This window comes from Talpa occidentalis, unplaced genomic scaffold (genome assembly GCF_014898055.3).
Source record: "Talpa occidentalis isolate TD23 unplaced genomic scaffold, MPIMG_talOcc4v2.1 talOcc4.17, whole genome shotgun sequence".
Lineage (NCBI taxonomy): Eukaryota > Metazoa > Chordata > Mammalia > Eulipotyphla > Talpidae > Talpa > Talpa occidentalis.
The window spans coordinates 10,227,096-10,249,043 of NW_023601754.1; positions in this window are offsets into that span (position 1 = coordinate 10,227,096).

Genomic DNA, 21,948 nt, shown 5'->3' on the forward strand with positions numbered 1-21,948 from the left:
GTGTATGGAAGTATAGTCCATAGAGTCATCTGGTGTATCCAGAAAACAAACTTCTGATCTCCTGCCTGTAGGATAGATGTGTTTCTGCTGCTCGTCTGTGTTTTGAGACTAAAAGGTGAGAGAAGGTCAACTGTTCTGGTCACTAAGCACATCCAGTATCTTTGCCTACATCCCAAGCTCATTATCCATATCACCCTCTCAAGGATCTGTGGGCTATGGTTTCCTATATTCTGCTAAATGATTAATGTCAGTCATCTCTTTAAATTTCAAAAATCGCTGTACTTTCTTATCTATTGATCATCCCTTTCATTCTCTTTATATTTTTTTAAATCCCTATAAAATCATTTTAATAAGGTTTCAAATGTGAGCAGAGATAAACACCTGTAGCTAATCCACCATATTTCATTAAGTCCCGTATGTCTTATTTTAGGATTTTAAGATCACCTTGGATAAATGGAATATCATTTACTGAGATCTGGAAGACTAAATATTCCTTAGAGTGAGTGATCTAACTGAGTGAGGACATTTTCTAGGTAAAGGTGGATCATCACTGCCAGACAAAACCTTTACCACATTGAGAAACACAATATAAGGTATTTTTTTTTATTTATCACTTGTGTTGATAAGCAGAAAAAGCCAGTTGGGATCAAACTATTCTCTTTTATTCTTGAATCTTCTTTAGTCCACTTCTGTAATATAGGTTACTATTTATATGTCCTTTTGATGCTGCCCTTAGTATTAGAGCAAGTGAATTTCTGTGCTAAGTTTATTTTGCATTTTACTCTCAATATTGCTACCATTTTCATAAAGCACATTTTTTAGAAGATTAGAAGTATTTAGATATCTCATAGTACCCTCTATACAAAAATTTTTGTGTGAATCAAAATATTTAGCACTTGAGCTTTTAAAAGGAAGGAAATTTTGACACATGCTACAACATGGATGAACCTTGAGGACATTATGCTAAGTGAAATAAGCCAATCACAAAAAGACAAATGCTGTATGATTCCTTATAGGAGGTACTTGGAGTAGTCAAAATTATTGAGACAGAAAGACACTGGTGGCTGCCAGTGGCTGAAGGAAGAGAGTAATGGGGAGTTAGTGTTTAATGGGTTCAGGATGTCAGTTTTACAAAATGGAAAGAGTTCTGGAGACAAAGGGTGGTGATGTCAGCACAACATTGTGAATTTATTTGATACCTCTGAACTGTACACTTAAAAGTAATGAAGATGGTAAACTTTATGCTAGGTGTATTTTCGTACAACAACAACAAAAATTAACACTGAGCTTTTAATCATACCATTATTAAATTCTTTCAGTTAACACTAATTGAGAACCTACTGCCTATAAGGCATTGTTGTTGGTATTGAGGAGTCAATGGTGAACAAAACAGACTCAATTTCCTCCCTCCTGGAACCTATATTTTAATTGGGGGAGACAGGTAATAAACCAATAACATGAATGACTGACAGGCTATTTTTTAGAGTGATCAGGAAAATCCTTTCTGATTATGTGGCACTCAAGCATAGACCTGAATGATTTCATGCCTTTTGCCATCACCAAAGAGAATTTGTAATTGTGAGTTAACCAAACCACCCCTGCCCCACCATAGCTATACTTGGCTAAGAGCTTTTTAAATCCCAATTACTTACTGTTCTTATGGTTGATGTTGTCGTTGTTTGAGTATTCTTCTATATCATTCTCCTCTGCATTTAGCCCATGTGACTTCATTGTTTCTATTCACATTAATAATCATTATTTCATGACATAGATTGGACTTTTCATCCAAAGAAATCAACATGCTTAAATCAGTTATCTCTCACCGATGAGAATGAGACATTATTTTCATTTTACATATGACGAAACTGTGGCACAGACCTAAAAGTACTCATGAAGTCTCTGGTGAGACTTTTTTCTCTGACTTCAAGAAAGATTTATGTATGTATGTCCGTACATATGTATGTACGTATGTATGTATGTATGTATGTATGTGTGTATCTATTTTTCTTGTGACATAGTTTGGGTTTTTGTGTTTTTTTGTTATGTTTTTCTCCTTTCCCTCCACTTTTCCCTTACTTCCTTCTTAATCTCAGAAATCTCACTTATCAGTGTCCCATACTTTATAATTATTTTGCTTTAGCAGTTCATCTGCTGGTTCCTTATTTGACTCACATATGTGAAACTGTCCAATATTTGTCTTTATCTTTCTGACTTCTGCATTTAGCCCACATGTGCCACACATCATTCCCTCAAACTTCTTCCATTTTGCTATAAATGGTAACATTTCGTGTTTCCTTATAGCTGAATATAAGGAATTGTGTGGACCGACCATATCTTCTTTTCTCCAGCCCTCTATCAGTAGGCACTTAAGTTGTTTCTGTGTCCTGGCTGTTGCAAATAATGCTGCAATAAAAATTGTGCAGCAAATAGTGTTTTGAGTTCATGGCTTCGTATTCTTCGATAGATACCCAAAAATGGGATTGCTGGATCATATGGTATACCCATTTTTAGTTTTTTGAGGTAGGTTCGATGACTCTCCAAAATGACTGCACTGGTTTACATTCCAACCACACACAAACTTAAACCTTCCAGCTCCAAGTTAGCTGTTTCATAAGACCAGAGCCACCATGCTACTGTGGAGATTAAATAAGACAAATTCTCTGAAAGTCCCTAAGATATACTTAAGCATATTGTGATTTTTTTTATAATCATCCTTTTACTAATAACTGGCCACTAGGGTGATAAAATCACCACTTGCAAATATTCACTGCCAGGAGAAGGACTGATTTAGCAAAGGACCCACTTTTTTCTTTTTTGATTGCTTTTAACCCCTTCCAGCATATTCTCAATGATTTGGGACACTGGAAAGAGTTGGGTACTGGATCATTTTAGTGACCGAGGCCATGACACTAGCTTAATTTGTCCTTTGTCCTGTGAACTCCTGGGTAGCATGGCTCTAGCTATAGTAGGAAGGATTTCACCTCCTTAACACTCTTTTTTTTTTGCTTTTGGCCCACCGGTGGGAAATCAGTAACCAAGGGAATGAAACTGCCCCTGATTTCCTCATAGTCTGTCAGTCTTTGTTAAATCTGAAAGTTGAAATCTGAAGGTTGAAAATGGATTCTTTTTTTTTTTTGTCCCTGTCCAAATGTGGCAGCTGTTTAATTTCAATTAGCAAAGTTTGAAAAAGAGTATTAAGGCCAGAGTAATTAAAGTAGGAGGGGTTCCTTGTTCAGCTCTGCATCTCCTCCTAATTGAGAAGCTGCAGTGTCCCCCAGCAGGACTGTGAAGTTTGGATTCTGGGGAATTCTGGTGCCAGGGGCTTTGATGTAGCTCTCTTTTCAAACAAGTGACAGGACAAGCCTCCAGGAAGGATTCGTTTTAACTTTTTTAAGTCTAAAAATTAGCTGTACAGATCAGACTTGTCTACACCAAAACGCCAACTTGTTCATTTCAAGCCCTTGCTTTTTCCCTCTCTGTAAGTAGTATGTCTACTTTCAAAGCTCCTCCTCCTCTCCTGCTGAGGAAGGCCAACCCCTTTCTCCTTTACCAAACAAGTATTTGTTCTGGTTGACACATTAGAATCTCTACCAAAAAGCAAAGCAACCCCCCACCTGCAACTTCTTAAATTTCGTTGCATCAGTCAGGATCCCAGCAGGAAAGAGAACTCACCCCTAGTGGTACACATGAAGAGAATTTAAGGAAGGGGCTGCTGACAGAGGAGGGGACAGAATTAAAAGAACAAGTAAGGAGAGGTGAGGCACCCAGAGACTAAAAACAGCAGGAAGCTGTTGCTACCCCTAGGGTAGAAAGAGCAATGGAGGGACATAGCTTTACCAGAGCCAGTGAGATCTAAGGGAGAGGCCCAGCAGAAACTGTAATCATGCAAGGATATGACCTGTGCAAAAGGCTGAAGTAGGAAATAATGCCCTCCTGCCTCCAAGCCCCTGTGTGCCTACCACGCCAGCCCAGCCAGGGCAGTTAGCCAGTGTTCAGTGTGTGTGGAGGAAGAGGTTAGCAGAGGGGAGTGTAGTTGTTTCCCCAGCTTGATGTGGTGAACCTCAGGGCCAATATTATATCTTCTGTTTTTTTCTATGTCTTATCCTATTACTGAGAACATAGATGCTCAACAAATACTCTTGTTAGATTATTTGAGGGCCTCCCTGGTGGCACAGGGGTTAAAGACAGCGCTGTCAAGCTGTCGCCAGCCACTGCAGCATGAGTTCAATTCCCCTGGATGGCCAGGGAGCAACCCACATGGCACAACAGACCTCTCCTGCCTTGCCTGCTGCTCCCCTCAGCAATGTATTTCAGTAGATCTGCCTGTTCTGCTCCCCACTCTGTCTCTTGTGAATCCTCTCACCCCTGCACCTCTGGCTTACGCCCCAGGTCTTGTATGCATAAATAAATAAATCTTTTTTAAAAAAGATTATTTGAGTATATATAATAATAATTACAATAGAGTAAAAAATAAATGAGAAAAGAGATATCACTATGTATTATAATCATGACATATATGTTAATATGTAGCAATACATCTTTTGTTATTTTTTTAGAATTATATATATATTTATTGAGATATAATTAATATGTAACACTGTAAAGTATACAATATAGTGATTTGATTCACTTAAGGTACATAATAAATCAATTCAATACATTTTGTATATTGCAATATGGTTATCACCATAACATTAACTCCAAAACCCCCATCTTGTCCCATAATTATCATTTCTTTTTTGTGGTGAGAATAATTAAGATCTAGTTTCTTAGCAACTTTGATGTACACAATACAGTGTTGCCTTCCTGACACACTTTATGTTCCTTCCAACACTTTTGAAAAATGCAGAAATCTAAAGTCATGTTTTTCAATTAAAAATCCCCTTCCTATATTGATTTTTGAGATCATATACATTCTGGGTGAAAACATCATTCACATGATTCATTATAAAATTTTTAAGGACCTAGCCACCTCCTAGCCTGCTTTGCTGTTACTACTGTTTACTATAGTCATTGTCACCACTTTAATTAGCTGAGATGCTAATTAAAATGCTTGTGGGAATGTGGTTAAGTGTGGATTCTCAAATCAAACTCCCTGGACTTGAATCCCAGCTCTACCACCATATGCTGCATGGACTTGGGCAAATCCCTTAACCTCTTAAGATGGAAATAATAACAGTCATACCTATATGACTCTTATAAGGCTTAGCAGAAACTGGTTATAATGCTCATAATAAAGGCTGAGTTTTTGCTATTATCACACCGTGGCTGATGATGAGCTGTCAACATAGTATAGATGGTCCCCATACTTGTGATGGTTCAACTTACCACCAGTGTTTTGACTTACAAGAGTGAAAAAGCAGCATGTGTTCAGTAGAAATCACACTTGAAATTTTATCTTTTCCCAGGTTAGCAATATGCAGAACGATACTTTGTTGAGATGCTGGGCAGTAGCAGCAAACCATAGTCCCCAGTCAGGCTGATGATCACCAGGGTAAACAACAGATATTCTACAGATGCAATGTCCAGTAAGTTATGTGAGATATTTACCCTTATTGTAAAAGGCTTGTGTTTAATGATTTTTCCCAAGTATAGGCTAATGTAAGTGTTCTGAGCACTTCAAGGTAGGCAAGGCTAAACTATGATTCTTAGTAGGTTAGTTGTATTAAATGCATTTTCAACTTAGAGTATTTTCAATTTCAAATGTGTTTATCAGGACATAACCTCATCATTAGAATTAGCCCTTTGAGTGGTCCTCGTGCAATGCTGATGTCACAGCTATGAGTGAGTGGTCCCCTGTGTTCCCCTCATCTGTATCACCATTGAAAGTTGTAAATAGGTGCAGGTCACAGAGGCTCCCTACCTGGAGGTACCTCTGGTTATGCCTATCTGTCAGACACTCTGCAGGGACCATCCCTACGTTATTTTATTTCAACCTCAAGTAATCTGCCTAAAATACCCAGCTAGAGTACCTGGAGCTCTACCTGTGTCCTTCTGGTTTTGTTCTGTCTCTGCCATACCCTCCAAGTCACTCTCACTTCCTGAGACCACACACACACACACACACACACACTCACACTCCATTTTCCAAAAGCAGTTATCCAAGTGAGGACATTTACTCATTTATTCATTGATTTAACCTGAGACTAAGTAGTGAGATTTCTTTTCTGACTCTCTGATTGTTAATTTGAGCCTCCATAAACAGTCACCCTAGAGCAGTGGCAAAGGAAGAGACTGGGACCCACAAAGCACCTGCTGCTTATATTTTGCCATGGAGCATCAAGGGCGATGGCCAGGGCTGAGCTGCTGTGGCTCTTGCGTAGTTGGTCTTATGCCAAGGGGACTCAGAATAGTCAGGAAACAGAGAAGCATCTTTGGACTTCAGCTTTCAGTTACAAACTGAGCAATCTTCCTGGTTGAGCAGATCTCGTGAAGTCATCACCATGGCCCAAAGACAATGATATTTTTAAAACTCTGGTCTATCAGGGATAATAATTGAAATATTTGTAGGAGAAATGATGTAATGACCTGTATTTGCTTTAAAAAACAATTTGAACAAAAGAAGTAGATGGGGCCTCCCCGGTGGCGCAGCGGTTGAGCGCTGGGTTGCGAAGCTGCCCGCGGCCTCTGCGGCGCCGGTTCGATCCCCAGCTGCTCCCCGGCCACTGGAGGAGGGTCCCACATGGCGCGCAGACCTCTCCTGACGCCCGCTGCTCCCCTCAGCAGTGTACTTCGGTCCTTCCGCCTGCTCTGCTCCCCGCTCTGGCTCGCTCTGGTGAGTTCTCTCACCCTCCTGCGCTTCTGACTGTACCCAGTGCATGTATAAACAAAAAAATAAATAAATAAATAAATAAATAAATAAATAAATAACATGCCTCTATTAAAAAAAAAAAAAAAGAAGTAGATGGATGAAACAAAAATGGAAAACTATTGATCATTGTTGAAGCAGGTGATTCATTATACTCTTTGGATTTTTGCTTATAGTTGATACTTTCCATAATACAAAATTTAATTTTTTATGTTTATTCTTAAGAGATGTATGAGGTGCTTACCAGAACGCGTTACCAACTTCCCAATTAAAGTCAGATATATCCTGGATGAAAGCAAATCCCATGTGGTCAGCCAGGCAGGAAGAGTTGGAGAGATGGAACTTTGGATTGGAGGTGAGGGGGTGGGAAAATAGAGTTGCAGGAGAAAGAGTAAGTTGGAAAAGGAGAAGGAGAGATTCCCAGTGCTCTCTCACCTTCCTTTCCCTCCAGTTGAAACACACAGAAGCTTCTGCTTTCAAGGGTGAAGCTGTACATGAGCTCTTAGACCATGCACAGCAAAAAAAAAAAAGGTGCATGGCAGGCAGGAAGGGAGAGAGGAAGCCAGGGTGTGCAGGGAGAAGGGGAGAACAAAAGTTTCAAGCAAGTGTCACCTCCTTTGGTGAAGCCATTTGGTATATGATGGGGAAGCAACTAGACTTTACATTTAGAATTCCAGATGTGGTGCAGCTCCAGTGGTGCAATCAGTTAGAGTACAGTACTCATAATGCAGAATCCAGGTTCAGATCTCTCCCTGAGCCAAGCAGGTGTGCTTATCTTCCCAGCAGTCCACCCAAAATTGTTTGGAAGGCAGCTCACCACTATCAGTCTCAATGGTGAAAAACTGAAAATTTTCCACTAATATCTGGTACAAGACAAGAATGTCCACTCTTGCCAATGCTATTCAATATAGTATTGGAAGTTCTAGCTAGAGCAATCAAGCAAGAGAAGGATAGAAAAGGAATCCAAATTGAGAAAAAAGTAAAACTATCATTATTTGCAGATGACATGATAATATAGAGAACTCTCACAATGCCAGGGAAAAACTAATTGAAACAATTAGTTTATCAAAATGGCAGGGTATAAAATCAACACACATAAATCAGTTGCTTTCATATATACAAACAGTGAAATAGAAGAGGAAGAAATTAAGAAAGTGATCCCATATACTATACACCAAAAAAATAAATAAATATATAGGAGTAAACCTAAAAAAGGAGGTAAAAGATCTAAAAGAAAACTATAAGACATTGTTGAAAGAAATGGAAAAACACAATGAAATGGAAAAATGTTTCCTGCTCATGGATTGGAAGAATCAACATTGTCAAAATAGCCATCCTACCCAAAGCAATATACAGATTCATTGATTCAGTGCAATCCCAATAAAAATACTGATGGCATATTTCAAAGAACTGGAACAGATGCTACTTGAATTCATAATGTATCACAAAAGAGCCTGAATAGCAAAAGTAATCTTGACAAAGAAGAACGAATAGAGGTGTCCCACTTCCAGACCTCAAGTTTTGTTATAAAACCATAATAATTAAAACAGCCCAGTAGTGGAACAAAAACAGACACACAGACCAATGGATTAGAATTGAGAGCCCCGAAATAAACCCACACATATATGGTCAGTTAATCTATGACAAAGGAGCCAGAAACATATACTGGAACAAGGACAGCCTCTTTTATAAATGATATTAGGAAAACTGGACTGCTGCATGTAAAAGAGAGAAACTAGAACATGATCTCATACATACACCAAAATCAACTCAAATGGGTCAAACATTTGGATGTAAAACCTGAAACCATAAAATACACAGAAGAAAACATAAACAAAACATTTCATGACATCCGCAGTAGTGGTGCCTTTGGGGATTTCTACCCAACAGCAAAGAAAACAAAAGAGAACATAAATAGTTGGGACTACATCAAACTAAAAGGCTTCTGTACAGCAAAAGAAAGCATAACTAAAACGAATAGACACCCAACTGAATGGGAAAAAACATTTGCAAATCACACATCTGACAAAGGACTGTATCAAAGATATACAAAGAACTCATAAAACTCTACAAAAACAAAACAACCCAATCAAAACATGGGCAAAAGAACTGAACAGACATCTCTCCAAAGAAGACATTCAAATAGCGAGCAGGAACATGAAAATATGTTCATAATCACTTATTATTAGAGAAATGTTAAGACCTCAATAAGATACCATCTCACACCTGTGAGAATGGCTCATATTGAAACAACCAGAAACAAATGCTGGTGAGGATGTGGAGAAAAGGGAACCCTCCTACACTCGTGGTGAGGCTGCAAACTGGACCAGCCTTTATGGAAAGCTGTGTGAAGATGTCTCAAATGAATCTGCCATTCAACCTAGTAATTCCACTCCTAGGTAGGCATCTACCCAAAAAATTCAAAAACACTCTTTCGAAAGGAAACTTGTACTCCCGTATTTATTGGAGTGCTATTTACTATAGCTAAATTATGGAAACAACTGAAGTGCCCAGAACAGATGACTGAATCAGGAAGATGTGGTATATATACATGATGGACTATTACTCAGTGATCAAAAAAGATAAACTCATGCTATTTGTGGTAATATGGATGGAGCTTGAAGTAATAATGTCACTAATATGTGGAATATTAAGTGACTAAACTAATGCTCAGATAAAGACAAACCTAAGAACTAACCTTTGATAGCTTACTACAGAACTGAAGCACCAAGTGTGGAAGGGGACTGCAGAGGGATAAGAACAAAGAGGGAAGGAATCACAAAGGTCTTTAATAGTGGAATTTGGGTGAGTTGGTGGTGGGTGACTGCAGTGAAAATATCTGATGGGAGTATCCCAATATTACCTCAATTAAAAATATATAAATATACTGTATATAAATAAAGTTAAATTTAAAAAATTGTTTGGAGATCAGCAGGATCAAACTGATATTTAGATGATTGCCTTAGTGCTACCAAATTGTAGATTCACAAGTTGTGACCATAGATTTATGATTTGTGTCTGAGTGTAAGTCTGTGTGCCCAGCAGGAAAAAAGAAATTGTATATGTGAAAGAATTCAGAAAGCGAAAACCTTGTTCTTTTATGCAAGAATATGAGCACTTACCAGAGTGAACCCAAGTGTGGTTGGTGATTATAGCCTTCTCTGGTGAGTTAATTACAGATTACTAAACCCGAGGACTAAATTACTAAATCCACCCTCGGAAGATGGGAAATGCTGATCGCCAAATACCCTATGAAAGAAATCACTGTATAAAAAGACCCTGCCCATCTATTTTCATAATTTCAGGAAAGGTGGCCACTCTGCAGCCAGGTAGCCACACATGAGTCCTGAGTGTATGCTGTACTCTGTAATTACATCATGGATCCCAGCCCTAGCCTTACATCTTTTTGTGTGTGAGCAAGAGCCAACAAAGTGGATGTGTTAGAGGCAACCTACCCACATCAATCCAGACATCCATAAAGATTTGTTTTCATCCTTAACATCCAGCTGCAATTGAACATACACTTGCTGTTGCTGTAGGAGATGTTACAGAGTGGGAAGCTATGTCTTGATTATCTTTTCTGAAAGGAGTTATCCATTCACTGCTGATCGTGGCAGCAGATCCACTCAACACACGGCCAACAATTCTTTCAGTGACATTATGTCTCTGTGCTACCACCAGAGTCCTGCACTTCAGTGGTACCAGAAATAGGAAATGGCATTGGTTTTTGAAGAATTGAATTTCTTTTAAAAATTAGGTGAAAGAGTATTTGAAAACTAATTGTTTGTCTGTAAAGTCTCCCCCATGAAACCTGCACTTCTCTTTCTTATCCCTAAGCTTGTTAAAGCTTTGCTCCTGGGCCAAAGAGACAACCCCTCGGTCCATAAACACTAAAAATGACATCTACAGTGTCAGAGTCTGCTGTGACAGAATGAACAGTTAATACTCTGTCAATTGTATTAATTGTTAATTAATACAACTCTGTTAATACTCAGCACTCAAAATAGTGTGTATCTGAATTACTCTCTCCAAAATGACAGCTACTAACCATGGTGGCTCACTAAATTAGCTTACATTTAAAGAAAATTTTAATTGAGTTGTTTAGTTACCCTGGCCACATTCGAAGTGCTCAGTGATCACTTGTGCAACCAAACTGGACACACAGTACAGATCTAGAACATTCTACTGGACTGAAAAAACTGCTGCTTTGATACTACCATTTATACTGACATGAGGTCTTTGAAAGGTCCCAAAACCCATGTGAAGGCAAATAATGATAAACGGTAGCTCAGGCCCTAGCAGGGGAGCACAGTTACATGAACATCCTCTCCTCCTTCCTTTGCTTCTTTCTTCAGAGCTCTGGTATACATGTACATCAGAGCTCTGCCCAGCTATTGGGACTTAGGATCTGTTAAAATGCTTCAGTGCAGTAAAGAACTGATAATTTGATTCAGGAGATAAGCAATGTACATAAGCAGCATTAATATGTGTAGACAATAGGCATTTCATAAGCACCCCTGCGCTGCAGGCTCATGGGGTTCAGAGAAACAAAAACTGCTTCCAGTTGTGGAAAAGGCATAGTTCTCAAAGGAGTAAAAAGCTGAAGATGGAAGACAATCCTAAGCCAGAAAAGGGCTGAGCAAGAGGCACAGAGGCACAGAGGTTCTTCCTTGCTCCCAGCCTCCAGCCTGAGGCTCTGTATGGAACCCCTGCTGGCTGGCTGATTACCTCAGTGCACCCTGCCAAGCCGTGGGGAAGAATGCCTAGCCCAATTGCCCTCTGTTTTGATTAAGGGTCAGTCATAAAGAAGAAAATTCACTCTAGCAAGTTACAGCAGGGTATTAAATGACTTACAAAATTACCCAGAAAGCTAATGACCAATGCTAGGTGTGGCTTTCATGAATAACTGAGCACCAGACCACCAAGGAAACTGCTGCCATCACATGGTTTGTGATGGAGAAACGGCCACCATCGAAAATCCCAGAAAACGTGGTCTTCATTCACTTGTCATATTTCACATTTCACACAGACACATATAACTGGCAAAACTTAAATCACAACCATAACCCTAGTTGAAAATTGCCTATTGAGTAAAAGAAAGTACAGAAAATAATGGGAGCTAACTTCCCAGGCTCCTCACTATGAAGGAATGTTGGAAGAACTGGGAATCCATTCCTCCTCACCCTCATACATCCCAGAGACGAGAGCCTGACAGACCAGTCATACTCAGACTAGTTTAGGGCAAGTTTCAGGGCCAGCACCTGAGACCATTAGGAAGACAAGCAAAAAGTAGGATGCAGGAGAAAACACTCTTATAATCACATGAGCAAGAAAGGAAGAGTCTGGAACATATTTTAAGGTGACTGGGTGTCCTTTTAAAATGAAGAGTTTCAGAACAATGCAATCTCTTTGCTTGGATGCAGCCGCTGAGATTCCTAACTTTTTGCAAAAAACCGAGGGAATCGGTGGGATTGTGCAGCATCCAACCCAGCCACATGCTGAGGAAGATTGAGGAAGGCTATTTTTAGGGTGAATTTTCGAGTCAGAAAAATGCTAGGAGAAAGCTGGCACCCAGCTCCCTTTTGTTTGTCATATCAGTCCCTGCTGAGGAAAGCAAACAGCAGGTAACTGTAGAACACACCTGTCTATAGCAGCTGTTTGATGTTCGCAGGCTTTGATTGTCAACCAAGCAATTTGCTTAGGATTTGGAAACAAAGAAAGGAGACTGTCAAGAGCCGGAGGAGCAGGTGACATGCAGCATGCCTGTGTGCTCCCAGCAGTCAGGAGGAGAATGCATGAGCAGAGATTGGCACCAGAGGTGGTGCACTTTGGGGAAGTGACAGCCTCCTACAGGGAAGTAATGGGATCTCTGCAATAAAGTGCCAACTTCCTATCCCAATAAAGCCTTGATTTCGCTAAAGACCACACTACTAGTAAACAGTTCTAATGAGTGTCAGGGTGGGACCTAGAGGAAGAAGTATGCATGGTGCTTAGTATGGTTACAGAAAAGTATCAGTGAGGATGCTAACCAGAAGGATGCTACTGAGAATGGCTTATAGTTTAGGAATATCTGAATCTGCCTATCTTTTGAAGCTCAAATCCCCTATCAGCTCATTCAGTCATTGATCCCCTCATTCATTCATTTTACACCATCAACTTAGTACATTCTGGGTACAAGATTTACAACATACTAAACAGTGAGGGTGTCCATAGGGAGATGAGTGAAAGACAATTTTCTTTAAATCAGTTTCTCTTTAGTAGGGAGATAAGCATGAATAAATAATTCTAGTATAAAAGAGCATGTAAAATAAAGTGAATATACCAGAATGGAAGAGTTAACTTCAGTTTGTTGGAGGGAAATGAGAAAAAGGATCAGAGAGACCTTCCTGGAGGAGGAGACAACCTCTATGTGAAGATTCATGACCTCCCCATCCTTAGGTGTTCTGTCCTGCTGCCATTCTGCCAACAGGTCAGTACCTATCTTGTAGAGTTAGTGGTTTTTCAATATTTCTAGTCTCATTTGATATCTAAATGAAATAATGAATTTTCAAAGCTAAATTTCGATGTAAGCTTTGAATGAAGATAATGTATATTAAGCAGGGTCTTTGGTCATATAGCAGGCAATTCATAAATATTAGCCCTTTTCTGAAATGAAAATGGACCCAGAGGGAGAGGAATATGTTGAGGTTGAATATCAGCTGGAACTACAATACAATCCCCTGATCAACATCAATGTTAAAGGATTGACATTGGCAGCTTTGCTTGAATTAATTCTTTTTCATTTGTTTTAGAGTTAGGCCTGGGAAAGTTTTCACTGTCATGTTGGGCAGAAGTAGTCTGAAAAATCGCTATTTGTTTCTATGATATTTAAAGAAGGCATATATGATTTGATTGAACTTTAAAAACAGATGTATGTGGGAAGTGTTGAAGATCTTTCTAAGAACATGTGAGGATAAGGAGTATCTATACTAAAAATGTGACATACTTCCTATAAATTTTATACCTCTCAAACTCAATTTAAATTTGTTCTAAGAGTAATTGTTCAGCATAAAATTATGAATTCAAATTAGCATCTCATCACCCTCTCATGGGAAAGTCAGAACTGAGGACACAGCCAAAATTTAACGTTCCCATCAGACACCTCAAGGTCAGTGTTGAAGCATTGCTGGGGAAAGAACTGGAAAAGCAATGATGTAATCACAAATTAAGATTCTGTGGCAATCTGGAGAGCTCTGAAAATCTGTCCCACAGATGAGGGGTTTGAGGAGGAAGGAAAAATAAGTGAAGGCAAAATAAGTGAATGGTTGTCTAGAGAGAAGTCATAATCCAGCTAACACACCCAGTACTAGACTAAGGACAGTCTCTATGTAAGTCACCAGCAGCATGCAGAACCGGAACCCACAGCCACTTCACTTTTCCCCCAAGCAGTCAGCTCTGTCTCCCAATGCCTGACAGAGGATGCCCAGCTAAGATGCAAGCTGTTCCCTTCAAGCAGAGCCTATCAAGTGTATTATTGCCTTGTCTCCCCAATACAGGAGATGAGGAGAATACCAGATACCATGGTAAATGTCATCCACCCTTTATAGGTATCCTCTTGAAGCCAAAATGCTGCACTGCCAGCATTTAGTAAAGTGTGACTCTGAGGAAGATCCCATACAGTGCAAAAGCCAAAACATACCTAACACCACCAAACACACACCAAAATGCTCACCTATTTTTGTCAATTCAGTAAGTCTTCTCATTTGAGTAATGCTTGTCAGATATAGAAACACTTGTATGAGGGCCTTGTGGCCTCCCTCTCAGCACTATGAAGCTATCCACAGCCACTGCAACACAAGTTCGACCCCCAGCCAGGGAGGTGACCCACATGGTACAGCAGACCTCTCCTGACTCGCCCACCCACTGTTCCCCTCAGCAGTGTATTTCAGTCAATCCACCTATTCTGTTCCCCACTCTGTCTCTGGTGAATCCTCTCACCACCACCCCCATACCTCTGGTCTGTACCCCTGTTCTTGTATGCATAAATAAATCTTTAAAAAAAAAAAAAAGAAAGAAACACTTGTGTGATAGGCAATTGTAAAACTCCTTAACCTGTAAAAAGTGTGTGATTTTATTCTGGCCTCAACTTTTCTTTTTTTAAAGATTTATTTATTTATATAAGAACCGGGGTACAGGCCAGATGCGCAGGAGGGTGAGAGGATCCACCAGAGACAGAGCAGGGAACAGAACAGGCAGACTGACGAAATACACTGCTGAGGGGAGCAACGGGCAAGACAGGAGAGGTCTGCCTGTGCCATGTGGGACCCTTGCCGGCCGGCCGGGATTGAACCGGCACTGCAGAGGCTGCGGACAACCTCATAGCACGGCACTCAACCACCTGCAACACCAGGGGAGGCCCCCCAACTTTTCTAAACTTTAATTTTATCATCTTTAAACATACCCCACCTACATCCATAGGGTTGCTGTGCAGTTCAAATAAGGTTATGGTTATGAAAGTGCCTTGAACAGTGGTAAAAACTGTAATAATGTTATTCTTTGACTATAGATTAAAGAAGATAATAAAATTGCTATTGCAGGTATTAGCATAATAGCAATAGCCCTTCCCTTCAATAAAATTAAACAGGAATAAAATGCTCAAGCTTTTTTCTGATGTTCTCTCACCATCTTTCTTCAGTAGGAGACCATGATGCTCAGAAGTCCCCAGCCACACCTATCTGGGTAAAGGTTCTAGAAGGCCACTGCCTAATGGGAAATTGCTTAGACACAAATCAGACATCCTCCAGAAGCCTTCCATCCTCCTGGAAACTTCTGGTCACCTGAACAGTCCTAGCAAGAGGTTCAGCAGATATTTTAAGGTATTAAGGGTGGAAATGCTGCTGCAGTAGAAACCAAACCAATTTTGATTAGAAAACGTGTTCAGTTTTGTGAGTAACTAGACAATTTGCCAGTGATGAAGACAGTGCTCTCTCTTTTTTAGCCAGGGGAAACTTGGGCTAGTTTTTAGTTTCTGATAGAGACGGGAAGGCTGGGTCCATCTGAGGACATCATGCCACCCTGCTCTGAGGACGGGCAGATGTGGGGCAAGGCTGTTTGGCAAAGACCTTCCAGAAGCTCTGTCACAGCAAGGCTCAGGGGCTCAGACCAATGTGTGCTACCAAAATCTTGGCACAATTTTTTCTCTCCAGGTCCAGATGTCACACTGCTGACACAAAATTCATTGCAGTGCTTCTCTTCATTTACTCTCTGCCTACTTTTGTCTTGCAGGCTTCACGGAGATTTCCGCAGTCACCAAGCTCTCTGTGTAGTCAGCAAAGACCACCATGGACAGCCTGTCCTAATTCCACACTGCCATTCCCTCTATCCTCAGCTTCTCTCCACATTTCCTGTTCCAGCCCAGTGCTCGAACAATGGCTGGGTACCCACCAAGTAAGTGATTTGCAACTCCATTTCCCCCCTAATTAGAGGAACTTGCCCAGTAAAGAAAGTAGAAACTGCCCTTATTTTGTTTTCTTCCAAAGGTCTTACCAATAATCTCCATGTGTTTTTAAGTTTCCTTTTGCTTGACCTTCATCCTGGACTTTCTGAGGACTGGACTCCGCCTTGTGTTCATTGAGCTACAAAAGCTGGTCTCTTTAAAAGTGACATTCAGAAAGGGGGGAGGTCATGGGAGGGCTAGGACTACTCAAAGACTGTCAGCCAGGAAGGACACCGCCTCCTGCCTCAGAACACAGGCACACTGCTGACAACACCTGAACCAAGGGGGAGGTGACCTTGGGCTGGAAACAAAGGGCCAGCCCGGAAGCATGCCTCTTAGTTCCCTGCAACAACACAGCCACTCACCCTGGGAAGTGCCGGAGCGCGGAAAACAAAGGCTCATTTGGCATCTCTGATATCATCTTTGGAAGTGAATAAGACAAATAACTTAAAAGGGGCAGGGGAGATCGATGACGCTGCTAACTTGAGACTGTCCATATGTGAGGCTCTGATTTATCAGCCTTCATGAGAGCGGATAAGCTCTTGCAATGAGTGTGCTGTGATCGGCGGCTATACCTCCTGCTAATCTGTGTTGCTCTCCTGGTGTGGTGTGGGGGGGTTGAGGAGAGATATGGGTGAGCATGGGTGGAGCGGGGAGTTGACTGTGACAGGGACTGAAAATACACACTGTGATTCCATTATTCACTGATCCACAGTTTGCCTTCTTATGATGGGACTGTTAATTGTGGCTTTCGAAGGTACAGCCCAAAGCCTGTGGGAATTATATTTCAGAACAGGTTTTAGGTGTGGGGGAGGGGCACAAACCTTCACTAAGCATGGAGCCCTGTCATTTTTTTTTTTTTTTACTAGTATTATTATGAAAGCTGCATTCCTCGTATTAGCAGAATGGAGATAGAGAAAGCGTGCAGCCATTCAGGAAAGAGGAGGGGAGATCTCCCCAGGGCAGGGGGACATGTGGGATCCAGCAGGAGGAGGGAAGCTATTATTAAAAATAAGAATAAGAAAATAGAGCTGTAAAGTGGGCCAGTAACTAGGCTGAATATTGGTGCTGAACAGTGTCTGAGCACTAGCTGGGGCTGCCTGAATAAGATTAAAATCTGCAGGGAAATTTTGTTCCTTAGCACTGGCAGAAATTAGGAATAAATTCAATTGCATTCTGCACAATAGCTGGAAGCGATTGAGGTTAAGTGGCCTCGCTCTCTGATGTGTTAGTATTACTGAGCACTCTCTGCCCATGTGACTCGGTGCAATCTGCTCTTGGAACACGTCGCCATGGCAACTGATGATTTCTATTACAGTACATTCAAGTTCACATTCTAGGCCTGTCATACGCTTGGAAATTTCCAGTTAAAATATTTATTTATGAAAAAGGCAAAAAAAAAAAAAAAAGCCACCCCCAGATTCTTTCAGGGATAGAAAACAAAAAAGGTGCCCCAATGCAGGATGATTTATCTGAAGATGAGAAGAGATTGTTGCATTTGTCACTTAGCTGTTGCCACCAAACAAAAAATTCCCAATGGGGTGACCAACTTTGTTGGGCAGAGGGGAAGTTGGAATCTTCCCCACTGTGGTGTGTATGTAAGTGTGAGATCTGTCTGAGTACAATGACAGAAGTGGCCTGAAAAACCTGCAGATCAGAATTTCCACTTGGCTCTCCAGGAACATGGTTCCAATTTCAGCTTCATTTTAGTCAACCCTTAGTTGGGAAAAGAACTGCACTCACCCCTCAGCCTTGAGGAAGGGGTAGAAGAACCTCTTTTTGGATGGGGCATTATTCTGGGGTCCCCAGGGCTTCTCAAGCTGACCCCAGGGGAGGAGAAGACAGCCTGCAACACAACATGGCCGACTTCACGTCCCCAGAAAGACATCTGTGCAACTTTCCATGTGCATCTCCCGGGTACTGCCCCCGGGGCCCTGGGCACTTCCAGCACTTTCAAGAAGACGTCTGTTTAAGTTTGTATGTGCCTGCTGGCTTCTCCCTGGAGAAAGACAGCTAAGGGTTAAATTAAACTTTTCTGAGAAAGAAAGCATTATTTCCCTGCCATACACTACACAGAGAAGGGTTGCTAACAAGGCCTCCTAGCTTTGTATACTTTTTCTCCTTAATCAAGTACATTAAATAGGTTAATAAAATATTCCCCAGTGCTTTCTCTATCAGAAGCTACCAGGTGGCTGCAGTGACTCTAGGTGCCCAAGTATATGGTCAGGGCATCCCACAACTCACAGATGCCTCTATCCAGGTATTAAAACTTCCAGGATCCTTTTCTGCATTGTAGCTTCTATTGTACCTGATTGGAAATATATCCTGGCTCCTAGCTAGAACCACTTTGCTTAGTGTTAGTAGTGTTTCTGAACTTGCCCCATTATAAGAGTCACAGGACAGCTTATTTAAAATACATATTCCCAGTGTACCCAAGGGTACCCTTAGACTTACTGAGTCAGAATCACCAGGGAGAGGCGTTAGAGTCTGTATTCCTACAATCCAGCAAATATGAGTAGCACTGCACTTAGATTGTAAAGCTTATTGGCAATATTAGGGCTATCTTTCAAAAATTATCCCACTGACATACTCCTAATGTCTCTGTATGAGTCACTGAGCCAGAAGTCTTCTGGGAAATTGCTAACCATTATTGGTATAAAATGTGGGGGGGAAAAGATTGGAAAATATTAAAGAAATGTAAAGACTAGATTGATGGTTGTGGTTCTAGAGATTCCCCAATGGAAGTATGAATTAATACAATCCTGTAAATATGAAAGTCTGTTCTATGCAACCAAATAGTCATCCCATGTGTAAGAATATAGCTTCTTCAAATGCAGATGAACCAATATTATAACCTATCATTCCCAGGAAAGGAGTATTGTGCATGTAGAACAGATAGAACTATTTGGGGATGAGGGGTGAATCACAGGGTTAAATTTTTAGTCCCACTCAGCAGCTCTGTCTATGAGGATTTACAAGGTGTTATGTTTATAGATTGCTGACTGCACATGCAAGAAGATAGGAGAGGAACATAAAAGATGGCGGCACTAAAACCAGAAATCTGGCCAAGAGGTGGGGGTTCTGCATTCAGCAGAGAAGATAACAAGTCTAGAAGAACCCCTGCACCCTATTCTTACCCTGTCTCTGCTTGTTGAGGAACTCTAGGTAAAGACTCTAGGTCACTACCACTGAAAATGCTCATTCTCCCATAGAGGGGGAGTGTGAGAGGAGTGGGAGATTGCTGAACTTTCAGTTGTCCTGATAATCCAAAAGGGTGAGCTGGTAGGCACTTAGAGACATTAGAGCAGCCATGGGTTAGTTCTTGAATCAATTCAAGAGTTCCAGATAACTCTTTCATGCACATACACACATCCAATCCTGAGAGCTCAGAAGATTTAACATGCGTTTTCTAGAGCAAAGGGCCGTGGATCTGGATGTCACTTGTTCAGATTTTGGAATGGATTACAGACCTGTAAGGCCCCCTATCCAGCGAAGGAAACTGCCAAACCCCAGCCCAGAATGGCTCTGGCCTAGCCCAGCCATGTGTGGGGCAGCAGCGTCATCTAGTGATCCTATGGTTTAAGTACAAGCTCTTTTCCTAGGAACTGTCCAATTTGATCAAGCTGTCATGACATTGGTTATCTATATTAATGAATGAAAATGTTGCATATATAACCCCAAATTGGAAATTGCCCCCAATTCCATTTTTATTTTTTCTGGAATGCTTTTTTTTGACTATGTTTTCCACTTAGGTTTTCCATCAAGTAACATAAAAGAGAGTATGGTTGATCTCATGCCTGGTGGGCTATGGGGGTAGAGCAGGACGGTTTAGCAAGGTTAGGAGGAGGCTTGGTGCTGTGTCTGTTCAGCTTGTCCAAGACACAGATGCTGAAATGGAGTTATAAGTACGAGATTTAATGGGATTAACACATATGAAGGAAAATGGGGGGCTGGGGGCTGGCATAGGCAGGGAGAGCCTTAACACCACCATGCAGGTCTGATGTCTGTGGAAAGGAGAGGGGGAGGAAGAAGATGGGTGGAAGAGCCTCAGACTGCAGTTCAGCTGGAGAAGGGCTTGGTCAGCCAACCAGGCAACCTGGTGCAAAGTCCATCTGTAGGGAAGTCCTGCACTGGCCAGGAAAGGTGACCCCTGCTACCAATCCTGTGCTGGGAGTTGCCCTGGAGATACAGCTGGAGGCTATCAGCTCACTTCACTCCCTGCAGCAGGTTCTGTCTTGAAGACAGACCTGGGCAGTATGACTCTCTGGCTGCCCTGTACTCAAAGGAAAGCATCCCAATGTCACCTATTCATCAGCAGGCTCCTATGTCTATACAGACACTATCAAATAGAGAGACACTAGACTGATGCACCTAAATTGAGGAGTGTAAAATCTAGCTCTTGTTCTCATTTCATTAGCTAGTGTAAAATAGAAAGAGAAACTCCTGAGCAGCATTTATCAATCTTGCCTTTCTAAATAGCAAGCTGCCTGGCCTCCGTGGGGCACTCTCTGTCCAGGAAACCAAGTTCAATGTCAACAACCTGGAACACCAGTGGCACTTTAGCTTCTTTGTGGATAATGGATTTGGGGCTGAAAATATCTATATCCTGCCCAAGGCATGAGTATTGACCTCACATCTGTGCTGATTCTCTCCCTCCTGTAAGTGGTCTTTGATGCTGTTGACTGTGAGACACCACTGCCCTGGTGATATGACCTGATCTCTGCATTTAAAAACATTAAGGAACTTGCTCAAGTTCAAGGATTTTCAGAAATCCAATTTGGGTGAATTAAGAAACCCAGATAGCACTACAGGCAAGGGCACAAAGTTTTCAAATCACAGTTAAGCCACAAAGGCCCAGGATACCTTGAATAAAAAATTCAAGGAGCCGCTTGACAAAGAACCTTGAAAAGATCTAAGGGTGGAAGAAAGCCCACTGTGGAAATAGAGAAAGGATGAGGAAGCACCTGAAAAAAATGAATGCACAAACTCTAAGGCTTATCAAGGAAAGAAAGATAAGCTCAGCAGAGAAAGTCGAATGAGTTAACACCACCAAAGAGGTTACAGGCAGGGAAACTGGGCTGGGAAGAAGGAAGCCTGGGCAATAAAGTGGCTGGACTAATAAATGAGAAGGGGAGTGAAATTAATGATGACTCTGAGTGGCAGAGATACCGCGCTGCTCTGTTAAATTGGTCTTTAACAAGAAAAATAAAGGAAGGGAGCATAGATAATTAGGAAGTAATGAAGACCTTTAAATATAGATGTTGAAATAAACCAGGTAAGGGAATACTTAAAAACATGGCACAATATGTAAATCAGCAGGTCCAGATAATGCGCATTCTCCAGCCTTAAGGGAATTAGTTAATGAACTTGCTGAACTACTAGCCATTATTTTCAAAGGCTCCAAGAGACTGGGGATTATAAAACGAAAATATTTGACCAGTCTTTCACCAAATAAAAAAAAGTAGTCTTGATAATTACTATACCTGCCACTATATATACTCCCCACCTCATGGGGATGCTGTAATGACCAATGGAATTAGAAATATTAATCCACCAAGAGGAAAACAGGGAGGGGAGGGGAGTGGCTGGTGGAGATGCACTTGATCCAGGCTGATGGACTAGAGCGAGGTCATGTTAGAAGGAGAAATGCAGATATTTGACTCTC